The following is a 15,584-nucleotide window of genomic DNA, read 5'->3' on the forward strand; positions in this document are numbered from 1 at the left end:
ACAAAACGATGTCGTTATTTATCCCGCGCGGTGAACGCCGTGAGAGAAAATAATAATAAACCGTACCACAATCACAATTGTTTGGTCACTTCACCTCCCAAAAAATTGAATAAAAAGAGATCAAAAAGTCGCATGTACCGAAAAATGGTACCGATCGAAACTACAGTTCGTTACGCAAAAAAATAAGTCCTCGCACGACTTTCCTGATGGAAAAATAAAACAGTTATGGCTCTTAGAATAAGGTAACACAAAAAATGAATTATATTTTACAAAATTTATTTTATTGTGCAAACGCCATAAGACATAAAAAAAAACTATAAACATCTGGTATCGCCGTAATCGTATCGCCCCGCAGAATAAAGTGAATATGTCATTTATAGCGCACAGTGAACGCTGTAAAAAAAAATTAATAAAAAACAATAGTAAAATTGCTGTTTTTTTAGTCACCACGCCACCTAAAATTAGAATAAAAACTGATCAAAAAGTCGCATGCACCCCAAGAAAACTACAATGGATTCCTCAAGGTCTCTAGTTTCCAAAAAGGGGTCACTTTTTGGAGGTTTCCACTGTTTTAGCACCACAAGACCTCTTCAAACCGGACATGGTGCCTAATAAATTAAATTAAATTAATTAAATGTCACCTCTACTTTGCTCTAAATTCCTGTGAAACGCCTAAAGGGTTAATAAACTTTTTAAATGCTGTTGTGAATACTTTGAGGGGTCTAGTTTCTGAAATGGGGTGTTTGATAAGGGTGTCTAATATATGGGCCCCTCAAAGCAACTTCAGAACTGAGCTGGAAACTAAAAAATAAAATAAAAATGAGGCAATACTTCGCTTCTTACATTATACTCATAATGAGCCGTGCCCACCCCGAGATGACCCCAGTTTTGACCGTTTGTATAAACGGAGACCCCTATTAGACCATTTCAGTGCCCGGTTTTCCCAGCATTCACCCCCGAGAAGTGTATTTCTATAGATGAATCCCTGGTACATTTGAAAGGGAGGCTTCAATTCCGCGAGTACCTGCCGGGTAAGAGGGCAAGGTATGGCGTGAAGATGTATAAGCTGTGCGAGAGTGCATCAGGGTATACCTACAAATTTAGGATATATGAAGGGAAGGACACCAGTTCTCAGCCCCCAGAATGCCCCCCCTTACTGGGAGTTAATACAAAAATTGTGTGGGATTTGGTGCACCCACTGCTGGACCAGGGTTACCACCTCTACCTGGATAATTTTTATACCAGCGTCCCACTCTTCAACTGCCTCGCTTCCAGAAGTCCTGCGGCATGCGGCACTGCTAGAAGAAACCTGAGAGGCCTCCCTAAGACTCTGCTTGGGCAAACACTCAGAAGGGGTGAGAGCAGGGCACAATCTAGCAGCAACATATTGTGTTTCAAGTACAAGACCAGAGAGATGCCACACCAGTACCCATGTACCTGTACGAGGTACCAGTACAGGGACCCCCAAACTAGACTGCATCCTGGACTACAATAGGTACATGGGAGGGGTGGACTTGTCAGATCAAGTCCTGAAGCCTTACAGTACTTCTGGAAGCGGGGCCACAGGCATCGTACCAGGGCAACACTTTTTAGGAGAAGTTCCCCAAACTGACAAGAAGGGAAAAAGTCAAAAGAGGTGCAGAGTCTGCTATAAGAGGGGGATAAGGAAGGACACAATATATCAATGTGACGCGTGTCCCGAAAAACCAGAGCTCTGTATGAAAGAGTGTTTTCAAATTTATCATCCATCCCTTTATTTTTAATTTACCCCAGTTTTACTCGCTCTGATCCACTTCGCACAGCTTACCCCTCCTCATCTTTCCCCTCTGAGCCCTGCTGTGTGCCCAGGCAGCTGATAACAGCCACATGTAGGGTATTGCCGTACCCGGGAGAGCCAACATTACAGTTTATGAGGTGTATATCTCCAGTGGCGCATGCTGGGCACAATATATCGGACACTGAATTGGCATATATGTATAGAAAATTGCAAATTTCACTCTGCACCAACTGCTGCACATTATCTTTTACACAATACCTGTGGGGTCAAAATGCTCACTACACCTCTAGATGAATTCCTTAAGGGGTGTAGATTTTAAAACAGGGTCACTTCTTGGGGGTTTCAACTGTACTGGTACCTTAGGGGCTTCTGCGTACAAGACTTAGCACAAGAAAAGCTCCAGTAGGCCAAATGGTGGTCCTTTCCTTCTGAGCCCTGCCGTGTGCCCAGGCAGCTAATAACAGCCACATGTAGGGTATTGCCGTACCCGGGAGAGCCCACATTACAGTTTATGGGGTGTATGTCTCCGGTGGCACATGCTGGGCACAATATATCGGACACTGACATGGCATATATATTGAAAATTGCAAATCTCACTCTGCACCATCTGCTGCGCATTATCTTTTACACAATACCTGTGGGGTCAAAATGCTCACTACACCTCTAGATGAATTCCTTAAGGGGTGTCGTTTTTAAAACGGGGTCACTTCTCGGGGGTTTCAACTGTACTGATACCTCAGGGGCTTCTGCACACACGACTTAGCACCAGAAAATTCCCAGTAGGCCACATGGTGGTCCTTTCCTTCTGAGCCCTCCCATGGGCCCAAACGGCAGTTTATCACCACAAATAGGGTATTGCCACACTCAGGACAAATTGGGCAACAAAATGCGGTATTTTATTCCTTGTGAAAATAAGAAATTTTGAGCCAAAACTACCTCTTATTGGAAAAAAAATTTTTTTTTTTAATTCACAGCCCAATTCAAATAAATTCTGTGAAAAAACTGTGGGGTCTAAATGGTCACAACACCCATAAATAAATTCTTTGAGGGGTTTTGTTTCCAAAATGGGGTCACTTTTGGTGGGTTTCCATTGCTTTGATACCTCTGAGGCTCTGCAAATGCGACATGGCACCCGAAAACCAATCCAGCAAAATCTGGACTCCAACAAACACACAGCGCTCCTTTCCTTCTGAGCCCTCCCATAGGCCGAAACAGCAGTTTATCACCACAAATGGGGTATTGCCGCACTCAGGACAAATTGGGCAACAAAATGGGGCATTTTGTTCCCTGTGAAAATAAGAAATTCTGATCAAAAATGACATCTTATTGGAAAAATTGTCATTCTTTTAATTTCACAGCCCAATTCAAATACGCGCTGTGAAAAAACTACGGGGTCAAAATGGTAACAATAACCATAAATTAATTCCTTGAGGGGTGCAGTTTCCAAAATGGGGTCAGTTTTGGGGGATTCCTACTGTTTTGGCACCTCAACACCTCTCCAAACCTGGCATGCTGCCTAAAATATATGCTAATAAAAAAGCACCACCAAAATGCACTAGGTGCTTCTTTGCTTCTGGGGCTTGTGTTTTAGTCCACGAGCGCACTAGAGCCACATGTGGGACATTTCTAAAAACTGAAGAATCTGGACAATACATATTTAGTTGTGTTTCTCTGGTAAAACCTTCTTTGTTACAGAAAAAAAATAGAATAAAATTGAAATTCAGAAATAAAAACGAAATTTGCAAATTTCACCTCCACTTTGCTTTAATTCCTGTGAAATGCCTGAAGGGTTAAAAAACTTTCTAAATGCTGTTTTGAATACTTTGAGGGGTCTAGTTTTTAAAATGGGGTGCTTTATGGGGGTTTCTAATACATAGGCCCCTCAAAGCCACTTCAGAACTGAACAGGTACCTTAAAAAAAAGGCTTTTGAAATTTTCTTAAAAATATGAGAAATTGCTGTTTATGTTCTAAGCCTTGTAACGTCCAAGAAAAATAAAAGAATGTTCAAAAAACGATGCCAATCTAAAGTAGACATATGGGAAATGTGAACTAGTGACTATTGTGGGTGGTATAACCGTCTGTTTTTCAAGCAGATGCATTTAAATTCTGAAAAATGCTATTTTTTCTAAATTTTCTCTAAATTTTGCAATTTTTCTCAAATAAAGACTGAATATATCGACCAAATTTTACCACGAACATGAAGCCCAAAGTGTCACGAGAAAACAATCTCGGAATCGCTTGGATAGGTTTAAGCATTCCGACGTTATTACCACATAAAGTGAAATATGTCAGATTTGAAAAATGGGCTCTGAGCCTTAAGGCCCAAACTAGGCTGCGTCCTTAAGGGGTTAAAGGGAATGTGTTGCCAGAAAAACATGTTTTTTTAAAAAAATTAAACATTTAGTGTGTGGGTGATTAAACATTGTTCAAATTTTTTTTATTTTTTTCACGAGTCAGGAAATAGTCAGGAAATATTATAAATTAATTCTAATTTATAATACTACCCATTTTTGGTCACTAGATGGAGCTATTCCCAAAATTGCAGCAGTGCAACATAGGGTTAAAAGCCCTCGCTCTAGTGAGCTCTCAGCATCCCCCCCTCCTTTATCCTGGCTAGTGCCGGGATAAACGAGTGGTTTGAACGGTGTAACCTCCTACACTGTGTGTCGCCATTTTTTGAGCTAACACACAGTGTAGTAGGTTTACATACAGTAGTAAACACACACAAACCCGAACATACATTGAAATCTCTTACCTGCTCCTGCCGCCGCGGCTCCCTCCGGCCCGTCCGCTCCGTTTGCTGCCGCTGGTCCAAGTGCACAAATCCGGAAGCCGCGACCGGAAGTAGTAATATTACTGTCCAGCCGCGACTTCCGGTCCACAGGAAAATGGCGCCGGACGGCGCCAATTTCAAATTGGACTGTGTGGGAGCGGCGCATGCGCAGTTCCCACACAGACGCCGTACACTGAAGTCAATGGGACGGGAGCCGTTCGCAGTCCCTATGGGACTGTGGCTGCCGTATTCCATGTCTGTATGTGTCGTTAATCGACACAGACAGAAATGGAACAAAAAATGGCAGCCCCCATAGGGAAGAAAAAGTGTAAAAATAAGAAAAAGTAAAACACAAACACACAAATGAATATAAACGTTTTTAATAAAGCACTAACATCTTTAACATATAAAAAAATAATTTGTGATGACACTGTTCCTTTAAGATTTCGAGGCGGTCGCTTGGCAACTCGGATCTTCAGCTCCCTCCATAAGTTTTCGATGGGATTAAGGTCTGGAGACTGGCTAGGCCACTCCATGACCTTAATGTGCTTCTTTTTGAGCCACTCCTTTGTTGCCTTGGCTGTATGTTTCGGGTCATTGTCGTGCTGGAAGACCCAGCCACGAGCCATTTTTAATGTCCTGGTGGAGGGAAGGAGGTTGTCACTCAGGATTTGACGGTACATGGCTCCATCCATTCTCCCATTGATGCGGTGAAGTAGTCCTGTGCCCTTAGCAGGGAAACACCCCCAAAACATAATGTTTCCACCTCCATGCTTGACAGTGGGGACGGTGTTCTTTGGGTCATAGGCAGCATTTCTCTTCCTCCAAACACGGCGAGTTGAGTTAATGCCAAAGAGCCCAATTTTAGTCTCCTCTGACCACAGCACCTTCTCCCAATCACTCTCAGAATCATCCAGATGTTCATTTGCAAACTTCAGACGGGCCTGTACATGTGCCTTCTTGAGCAGGGGGACCTTGCGGGCACTGCAGGATTTTAATCCATTACGGCGTAATGTGTTACCAATGGTTTTCTTGGTGACTGCGGTCCCAGCTGCCTTGAGATCATTAACAAGTTCCCCCCCGTGTCGTTTTCGGCTGAGCTCTCACCTTCCTCAGGATCAAGGATACCCCACGAGGTGAGATTTTGCATGGAGCCCCAGATCGATGTCGATTGACAGTCATTTTGTATGTCTTCCATTTTCTTACTATTGCACCAACAGTTGTCTCCTTCTCACCCAGCGTCTTACTTATGGTTTTGTAGCCCATTCCAGCCTTGTGCAGGTCTATGATCTTGTCCCTGACATCCTTAGAAAGCTCTTTGGTCTTGCCCATGTTGTAGAGGTTAGAGTCAGACTGATCATTGAGTCTGTGGACAGGAGTCTGTTATACAGGTGACCATGTAAGACAGCTGTCTATAATGCCGGCACCAAGTTGATTTGGAGCAGTAACTGGTCTGGAGGAGGCTGAACTCTTAATGGTTGGTAGGGGGTCACATACTTATTTCTCTGTGCACAATGCAAATAAATAGAGATCATTTTGACTGTGTTTTTCTGTTTTTTTTTATATAATCTATCTCTCACTGGTAAAATTAACCTAGCCTAAAAATTCTAGACTGTTCATGACTTTGACAGTGGGCAAACGTACAAAATCAGCAAGGGATCAAATACTTATTTCCTCCACTGTAAATACTGGGGGCTTTCCTTGCGGAAAATCTTCAGAATAATACACCCAGTACCAATAATAACCGTACCCATTGATAAAGCTAACCAGGCGAAACGCGCGTCGGGGCATCTTCTGGGCATACAGGACACACGATCAGTATGGGTAAGTCACCCGATCCTAATCTATCTACATACCTACTTCTGAGAGACCATCTCTTTTTTTTTGAAGTGTGAGGGGTCACTCCCTTCATATGACCTTGCTTATATATGTCTACAATATGTTAGTTCGACATGATTTACTGTAGTACTTATACTATCGCTTCATCTCCTCCTCTATATAGTGTCCCTGTTCGGGCACCTTATACCCAATTGTTCATGTGACATTTCATTATTGTAGCTAGTCTTGATAGGGTGTCCTCTGTACATGAGATTTTGTTGCTACTTTGTGTTATTTTTCTGTATGTAGCCCAAATACAGTCATTGATTAGAATCCTCTATGCACAATTTTAACAAGTGTTATTTAATAAAATGTCAAATTTTTTTTCTACTCTTTGAAATACTGGTAGGAGTATATGACTCCTTTTTTTTGTGTTTATAGAATAATAATACAGTAGCAGCAGAGTCGGTGACATTTGAACAAATCTCATCCACCTGCTGCATAAATGATGAGCGGAAAAAACTCTCAGAAATTGATCTGCGGTGCGGTTTTTTAATCCACAGCATGTCCATTGTATTTGCATAATCGCTACTTTTGTGTTGCGGGTTTTACCTCCCCATTGAATTCAATGCAGAGTTAAAGAGGCTCTGTCACCAGATTTTGCAACCCCTATCTCCTATTGCATGTGATCGGCGCTGCAATGTAGATTACAATAACGTTTTTATTTTTAAAAAACGAGCGTTTTTGGCCAAGTTATGACCATTTTTATATTTATGCAAATGAGGCTTGCAAAAGTCCAAGTGGGCGTGTATTATGTGCGTACATCGGGGCGTTTTTACTACTTTTACTAGCTGGGCGTTGTGTATAGAAGTATCATCCACTTCTCTTCAGAACGCCCAGCTTCTGGCAGTGCAGACACACAGCGTGTTCTCGAGAGATCACGCTGTGTCGTCACTCACAGGTCCTGCATCGTGTCGGCACCAGAGGCTACAGTTGATTCTGCAGCAGCATCAGCAGGTAAATAGCTACATCGACTTACCTGTAAACGCTGATGCTGCTGCAGAATCAACTGTAGCCTCTGGTGCCGATGTGTCCTCGCTCGTCCGACACGATGCAGGACCTGGGGCAGGAAGTGAGTGACGTCACAGATTTGCACTGCCAGAAGCTGGGCGTTCTGAAGAGAAGTGGATGATACTTCTCATCAGAACGCCCAGCTAGTAAAAGAAGTAAAAACGCCCGATGTACGCACATAATACACGCCCAGTTGGACTTTTACTTTAAACACGCCCACTTGGACTTTTGCAAGCCTCATTTGCATAAATATAAAAATGGTCATAACTTGGCCAAAAATGCTCGTTTTTTAAAAATAAAAACGTTACTGTAATCTACATTGCAGCGCCGATCACATGCAATAGCAGATAGGGGCTGCAAAATCTGGTGACAGAGTCTCTTTAAAACCCGCAAAAAATAGCAGATGTTGCGTTTATTTCTGGAAAAAAACGCAACTCAAAAAATCAAAAATGTTATACTTAAATAGAATTCTGTGTTTCTTCGTCCAGGCTGCAGTGGTCACATGGGATGAATCGTCATCACAGGAGGCCGGCCTGCAGGATGGAAGAGGGACGCGTCGCCATGGCTACCTAATATGAAACTTTTATTTTTTTATGTGCAGTTTTCCGCATGACCGCAGATATGAACCCGGCACGTGTGTACTCACTTTCTATTGTGCTGTTTAGTTGTATTTTTTATTGGTTTTCCCGGAAGTGTATACTGTGGATGTCAGAGAGTATATACCATCACTACACTGGATGCCATGTTACCTATCTGCAGGGACAGTATGACGGGAATATGTTGTCATCTATCAGAGGGGGAGAAGTCTGGTTATACGCAGATCCCCATCACCAGCAGCCGCACCAAAGGGGACAAAGAGACGCAAAAAAAGATGAGAAATAAGTTTTGCGCTAGAAACCCTGAAAATGACCTTAAAACATTTATTAACAGCATTTCGGCACTTTTGGTATGAAAATTATTCATGGGATAACCCTTTAAGCCTTAACTATTTAAGTTGCTCAATGTGCAGTATGATTTGGGGTGATTTTGTCGTGGCTTGCCATGTTCAGTGTTCGGAGGTGGCGGTTGTATTTTGTTTGGTGACTGAAATGCTGCTGTGGAGGTTTTTTCTTTTTTGTTTTATAAGATAATACGCAGGAGCCATATTTCTTACCCCCCACCTTTTCCACCTGACACGCATGTAATGAAGGTGTCTGGGTGATTTAAGCCTCTTTCCGAATCTCAAACAACCTCATCCCACACCGCTCGTTGTTGTTTGTGCTGGTGTGGGCACAGGTAAATAGATAAGGAAAAGCCATTACCAAGCTCGTTTGGTCTGGGTCATTACCCAGAATGCTTTCTGCTGGTATTTGATCATGCTCGGTCTATTAAAGTGTCATTATGTTGCATTCAACACTCAGTGATGTGTGAGCAGTAAATTAGGAGGTTGGCAGCCTGATAGTAACTTCTCATGTCACCACCGCCTGCACATCACTTCCTTCACCCATTGCTTGCCAGAGAGGTGCACGTCCTCATGCAGCACAATGATCAGACTCTTATGGCTCTTTTCTTAGAGCGCCTACTGCAGGGCCCTCATGCTTTTTTAGTTTACCTCAAGGTGCCAAAAGTAGCAACTGCCCTGTGCTCTCCACCACCAAGTAAGCCCCACGTTTCCACCACACATGCCCTGCTGGCTGCGACGAGGCGCTACATGTGCCCAGTATGGTGCTATGACTCCTCCCTGTATGGCTGTTATTATTTGGGCCACCATGGCAGTATAATTTGGGTAGTGTATGGCGCTATTATTTGGGCACTGTATGGCTTAGATGAGGGAGGGTATAAACCTATGATTATCATAATCAATAAATCACTACATCACAAAGAAAAAATTAATCTTTATTAAGACTATCAAAAATACAAAGCACAAGCAAACCTAATGTAAGACAAGCAGATGTATGGTGAAAGTTCTCACCACTGCCAAAGGATCCTACCATTTACCTTGTTACACAAAAATTGTCACCAGACAACACACAACCTATAAATACCATGTCCAGTATTGCACCACAACCCTATTTACGTGTACACCAGACACGGCCCCTGGACAAGAATGCCACTGTTAATGCAAAAAAAAATAGTAGACCCGTTTTTCTAATTCCGTTTTTTCCCTCCCCAAAAGCCACAACCTTTTAATTTTTTGTACAATATAATGTACTGGGAAACTGGACAAAAATTCTTGTGGGATGGAATGGGGAAAAAATAGCTATTCCACCATCGTTTTTTAGATTTAGTTTTTACTGCGTTCACCGTGCGGTATAAATGACATGGTAACTTTATTCTGCGAGTCGATACAATCAAGGTGATACCAGAGTTACATATTTTTTTATGTTTTACTACTTTTACAAGGAAAAAAAACACTTTATTTTTACTTTGATTTTGCGATGCAAGGCATTGTTTTTTGCTGGGTGAGCTGTACTTTATATTGGTACCATTCGGGCTACATGCAAGTTTTTGATCAGTTTTTATTCTAGTTTTTGGGGGAAACGAGGTGAACAAAAAATAAATAAATTTTGTGGTTTTACATTTTTTAATTTTTTATTTTACCCGCAATCGCTTTTCTGTGGGGCAGATGGCCTGTCGGAGTGGGCTGCCTCCTCTTTCTAATGGTATGGATCGTGCGGTAGCGATTGACAGGTTAAACGGCCGAGATATGAGCTATCTTCAATTCCCAACTGTTGCAGTGAGATGTCGGGTGTAACGTACTGCCAACACCCGCTGAGTCCAACACCCGCTGAGTCCAACACCCGCTGAGTCCAACACCCGCTGAGTCCAACACCCGCTGAGTCCAACACCCGCTGAGTCTTGAGTGAGGTCAGCCTGTGAACCCGCTCCGTACAGCCCCTTCCAGGCTATGACATAACCCTACAGGCTATATTTAGACTGTGTGGTCAAATCGCAGTTAATTACTCCAATTACCACGAAGCGCCACAGTTTTTATAAAACTGCAGCATTTTTCAGCACTAAATAGTCACCACGGGACATGCATGGTCAGCAGAGGAAATGCCAAATTACCACAAAACCCGCTGTGCGTTTGTCCCAAGCTTTGACCGGGGGCCACATACTGTTTCGGCCCATAGTACTTTGTTTGACCCTGGCTGAGACATGTCGTTTAAAAAAGATTTCAGTGTGGAAACTTACCTGTCACTGCTTTATTAATATCCCAATATGTAAATCTCCAATGTATTAATATACTAGAAGTTCTGTTAAGATTCCCGAATCGAAGATCTCCGTTACTGCAGCTTCAGTTTGGGCACATTTTGTTGCAGACTGGACTCTACAGAACAGATGTGGCAACGCAATCCTGCTGGGAGCACAGGTAGCCAAGCCAAATCCCCTAAAACCAGGGCCCCTGAGAATTGTGTTTGGAGACCAAAACATAACAGAATCTAAACTAGTAAGACGATTCCCGCTAGTAAAGATCACCGCCTAATCCGGAGCACCCCACGTGTTCAGTTCTGTTACCCATATTGTATTTCTGGGGAACCACTTATAATAATGTCGATCGTTTACTCCTCCAGTAAAGTAGCCGTTTCTTCATCTGTTGTATTCACAATTCATATATTCAACTCCTTGAGGACAGAAATAGATTCCACATTGTTCTTGCACGATTCTCATTGTGCAGTGTCTACGATTTATGATCTATGATCTGGTGTAATAAATTCATGTGTTTATGTCCTAGGTTTTACTCATGGAGAATGGATTCTTGCTTCCCAATCCCAGCCCTTCTGTTCTACATACAGTAAGTCGCTTATATGTTTTTATAGCTTTTCATTTTAAAGCGGTGTCTCAGAGTCGACAATTATCCTCTATGTACATGTTAGGTGATAATTGTCTGATCGCTGGGGGCTCCACCGCTAAGACCCCCACCAATCGCAAGAACGGGGGTACCGAATCTCCTGATTCTCCTCACTGCTCCCCCCACACTAAGGAGGAGCCTGAATCGAGCGGTGATCAAGCATGCGCCACTCCTCCATTTGTTTCCGTCATTCCCTTAGACTTAGGCAGTGCACAAGCAGTGAGAAAGAACGGGGTTCGGGACCTACGTTCTCGCGATTGGTTGGGGCCCCAGCGATCAGGCAATTAGCACCTATCCTGTGTATACCCCTTTAATAACTTACAAAACTAGATTTGTATTTTTATTCCGCAGTAAAATGCAAGGTTTAAACTGACATGTAATTTCTATACATCGTTTATCCATCCAGTTTGGAAAATGTGTTAACGGGTGTATGAGAACGACCGTATTCCCTATTGTGACATGCGTCATCTGTTAGCAGTAAAATATGATGTAGATCTTGTTACAAATCTCACTGGTCTGAAGATTTGACACTTTGTATCTGTGTTTCTGGTGTGCACCGTTATCATGGACCAAGGGAAATTAAATGGGGGATTAGGTTAGGGTTATCCATCTGAAAGTTAGGAATTAAATTCATAGCTGTTCTTATATTTTGGACGGTGTTCTTAACTTTCTCAAGTGGTTCATTATTTTCTTTACACACTAATGGTCCCATGTTACTGTTTTGGTGACATTTTTTTCCAAAAGCTGGAGTGGATCCGGAACATGGGAAAAGTATATAGGAATAGGTACTTCTCCGCTATTAGGGATCCAGTCTTTTTTTTTTACTAAAAAAATAAATAAATATATATCCAAACGGATGGGTTATAATGATGGGGTCGCCGTTTGACATCATTATATATCAGTATTGCAGTGGTGTTCCTGTCCATGAGATTGGTGGAAGAGCTGACAGTCATTTGATCCCTCTTGGGACGACCTCCAGATGTCCTGCTGATTATTTTGATTGCACACACATGAGCAGAGCGTCCACCTGCTTATCTGTCTTCAGGAAATCTAGCCCCACGGTCCCTGAGCGGCACCCCTACATGACAAGCCTCCGCTCTATTCTCACCTTATAAATCATATGTAATTAAATATGCCCTCCCAATTCCCAATAAATCTGGAAGACTGGCTCTGAGCCCAAATAAAATGACTTAACCACAAGAAAAGGTTGTAAAATGATGTCCTGTAACCCCTTCCCGCCTGCTGATCATTACAATATGATGTGTGCAGGGGGAGGGGGCGTAATGGCAGAGCGTGTCTGCGGCCAGTGGGGAAGGATGAGGCCGGATCATGTTTATGTGAGATCAAACCCGCTTCTTATCACTTTATTTCTACTACAGACTTGGTTTATTTCATGACTTTTTCTATTTCTGCTCCATTAATGTCTGGAATATAATCTACAGACCCTTTTACATGCGGCTGGGAGCTCCGACTCCTCTGCTGAATGCCATTCCTGTAAATGTGCAGGAGAAGCAGGTACCTCGTATTCTCTCATGGCAGGAAGACATCCATCTTTTAAAGCGGCACAAAACCAATGTATGTCTTGTTCAGCCTGCGCCTGTGTTTTGTTCTTTTAATGAATATACATATATCATCCTGGTCATTTTTTGGGCATCCGCGTCAACCTGAATCCTGAAGTGCGGTATCGGCCATTTCAAGGACAATTGCAATGTTCTGCTTTTGGGTATCTGGAGGGGAGATCTGTTGTGTGCAGGAAAATATGGAAGTCTGCTCAAAAATGATCTAATAATACCTGGGACATTTACAGAAACATTTTAGAAGGGTTCAAAAAGCTAATTTCCCAAACCTCAAGTTCTTAAAGGGGTTGTCGGGGCGTTTTTTTTATTAATAGCCTATCCTTAGGATAGGCCATCAATATCAGATCGGTGGGGGTCCGACTTCTGGCAGCCACACAAATCAGCTGACTGAAGGGGCTGCAGCGTTCGTCGCCATAGCCTTTTCCTAGTTTAGAGGCGCAGCGCCGTACACTTTTGTAGCGTCTGTGCCTGGGATTGCAGTTCCGTTCACCTGAATAGGCCCGAGCTGCAATCCCAGACAAGCCTCTACGAAAGTGTACGGTGCTGTGCCTGGTAAACGCTGAAGAGGCGGTGAACACCACGGCTCCATCAGTCAGCTGATCAGTGTAGCTGCCGGGAGTCAACCCCACCGATCTAATGGGCCATCAAAAAAATGGCAAGCAACCCCTTTAGATTAGCAGCATTCTGATATCCACGGTAGTGAAGCTACGGCTCTTGCGGTCTCTGATTAAAAGCACAAAGTACAACATAAACAGAGAATGGGAAGATTTACACTTATTCCGTTTTTTGGGCCCACTCCTCGTTTTGTCTTACAATAACTAGTGCGTAATCCTGCAGCGCGGGACTTTACCAAAGAGATACGCTCTGCACTACATGAGGAACTTTCACATCACTGAATTATTACTCTAATGAAGAATTTACCCTCATGCAATATATTGGGCACACAGAATCGAGGCCGTGTGCACAGACTGGCGCCATAGTCGAATCTGTTTTATACACACAAACTGTAAGGAGGGGTTTCCATTCTGAATGTAAAAATACCCTATAATATATAACAACAGTATGGGCCAGTGTACTGGTAATAGACGTAGTATCTCGGGAAAAACACCCGAGGATTGAAACTATTTCCTGTGGCTCAGGATTAGGAATATTGACTTTGGAGGGGGGTCAGCCATTGCTCAGACCGGAAGCTAAATAAACATTTATCTTCTGGGTTCCATAAAGAAAAATGAGGCCAGTGTCACCAAAATCCATGTGTGTGAGAAGCAGGGGGGCTGGCGGGAAGCCAACTCAAATCCTGACCCCCATTTATAATACAAGATGCTGGCTCCTCACGCTCTGAGCTTTCCTTCCGCCCCCCCCCCTTGTGTCACCGCAACGATTTTGCTGATCCATCACTTCACTGTAGCCCCCCACACGTTGCCACATATCCCCGAAGTGATGGGGAAAGCTTAATGAAGAGCAGAAGGTTCTCTAGATCACGTCCGATGACTGCCACATACCGGACGCCATTCTCTGCAGGGTACAAGTGAACTCTCCACTTTGTCCCTTTCTCTGGACTGAATGCTCTCTCTGTATCACCCCCTAGCAGGGGCCGGGCTCCCCTTACATTCTGTGTCAGTCAGCGATTGATTACACTGTCCACTAGTGATGAATGATGTTAGATTGTGTTCTGTGAGGAGTAACGTGGTGTTCTTTTAGAGGAAACTCAGAGGTGCAACTAGAAAAGTGGGGCTCCGGCAGCCTCTGGGACCACGCCAGCACACCGAATGTAGAAGAAACTGTTCTGCACACAGTGAGATGGACCCTCAGACTCTTCACTGCATGTAAAGATGCTATTTTTTGAGTGTCGCCCTTAAAGGGGTTTTTATAGTTTTTTGTACATAAACCGTATAATGAAAAACTCTCTAACTTTCTGACGGACTATGAGGGGAATTCGGCAATTTGAGGTAAAACTCCGTTTCTGGCGTATCTTTCCCTCTCTGATGTACGGACAGACATGCGCTTCTTAATAAATTCGGCACATTTTACTCCAGTGCTCTTTATATTAGGACTGGTATATGAAACCCCCAGTCTGCCCAGTGTGTTTAAGTTCCTATCCATTTTTAAAATGTATGCTTGCTGTTTGTGAATGGAAGCGTTCTTGTTTATATCCAGTGGCTGAAAACTCATCCTGTTCATTTCCCATTCCACAGCTGCAGGGCTTGTTACAGTGTATCAGAGCTCCCTTGAAATGAGCCATGTACCTGTGTCAGCTGGACAGGATGGGGTTTGTTTCCATTCCTTGACAACAAGTAGACATCTTGAAAATGGTGGAGAATTGAAGCACAATGAACGCTTTGTTCACATTTGTGTTAGAGGCTCTGTTCCGAGTCTTCGCTGCCAGTTGACCAGCATGCCGCTCGTTGCTTGCTGTCAAAATGATAGAACTCTAATGGACCATATTATAAGTCAATGGGGGGGACGGACAGTTGGTCTCCCTTCTACAACAGATCCGACAGCGCTTTATACCTTCCGTTATGAATGGAAGCCAATCACAGATGTGAACAGAGCCTCGGACCTGTTCACATCTGTGTTCACCATTTCGTTGTTCTGCTGTCAGAGGAACAGAATAACGAAAATGCCGAAATCGCAGTCTCCGTTGAGCAACGAAGACGACCGGTGCCTGATGGAACCCATTGATTTTAATGGCTTTCATCAAGGGGTCTGTGGATTTACAATAGTCTGCTGCACTA

General features: G+C 43.3%; 1 long non-coding RNA gene across 1 annotated transcript in view; it reads left to right on the forward strand.

Annotated features, from left to right (window-relative positions):
• The window catches only part of LOC142664973 (uncharacterized), a 122,023-nt gene that overhangs the window by 8,056 nt on the left and 98,383 nt on the right, over positions 1-15,584 (forward strand). Inside the window, exon 2 of the long non-coding RNA XR_012851430.1 lies at positions 11,156-11,215. This is a non-coding gene — a long non-coding RNA (uncharacterized LOC142664973). The remainder of the gene's footprint in view (positions 1-11,155; positions 11,216-15,584) is intronic.

Source organism: Rhinoderma darwinii, chromosome 12, assembly GCF_050947455.1.
Source record: "Rhinoderma darwinii isolate aRhiDar2 chromosome 12, aRhiDar2.hap1, whole genome shotgun sequence".
Lineage (NCBI taxonomy): Eukaryota > Metazoa > Chordata > Amphibia > Anura > Rhinodermatidae > Rhinoderma > Rhinoderma darwinii.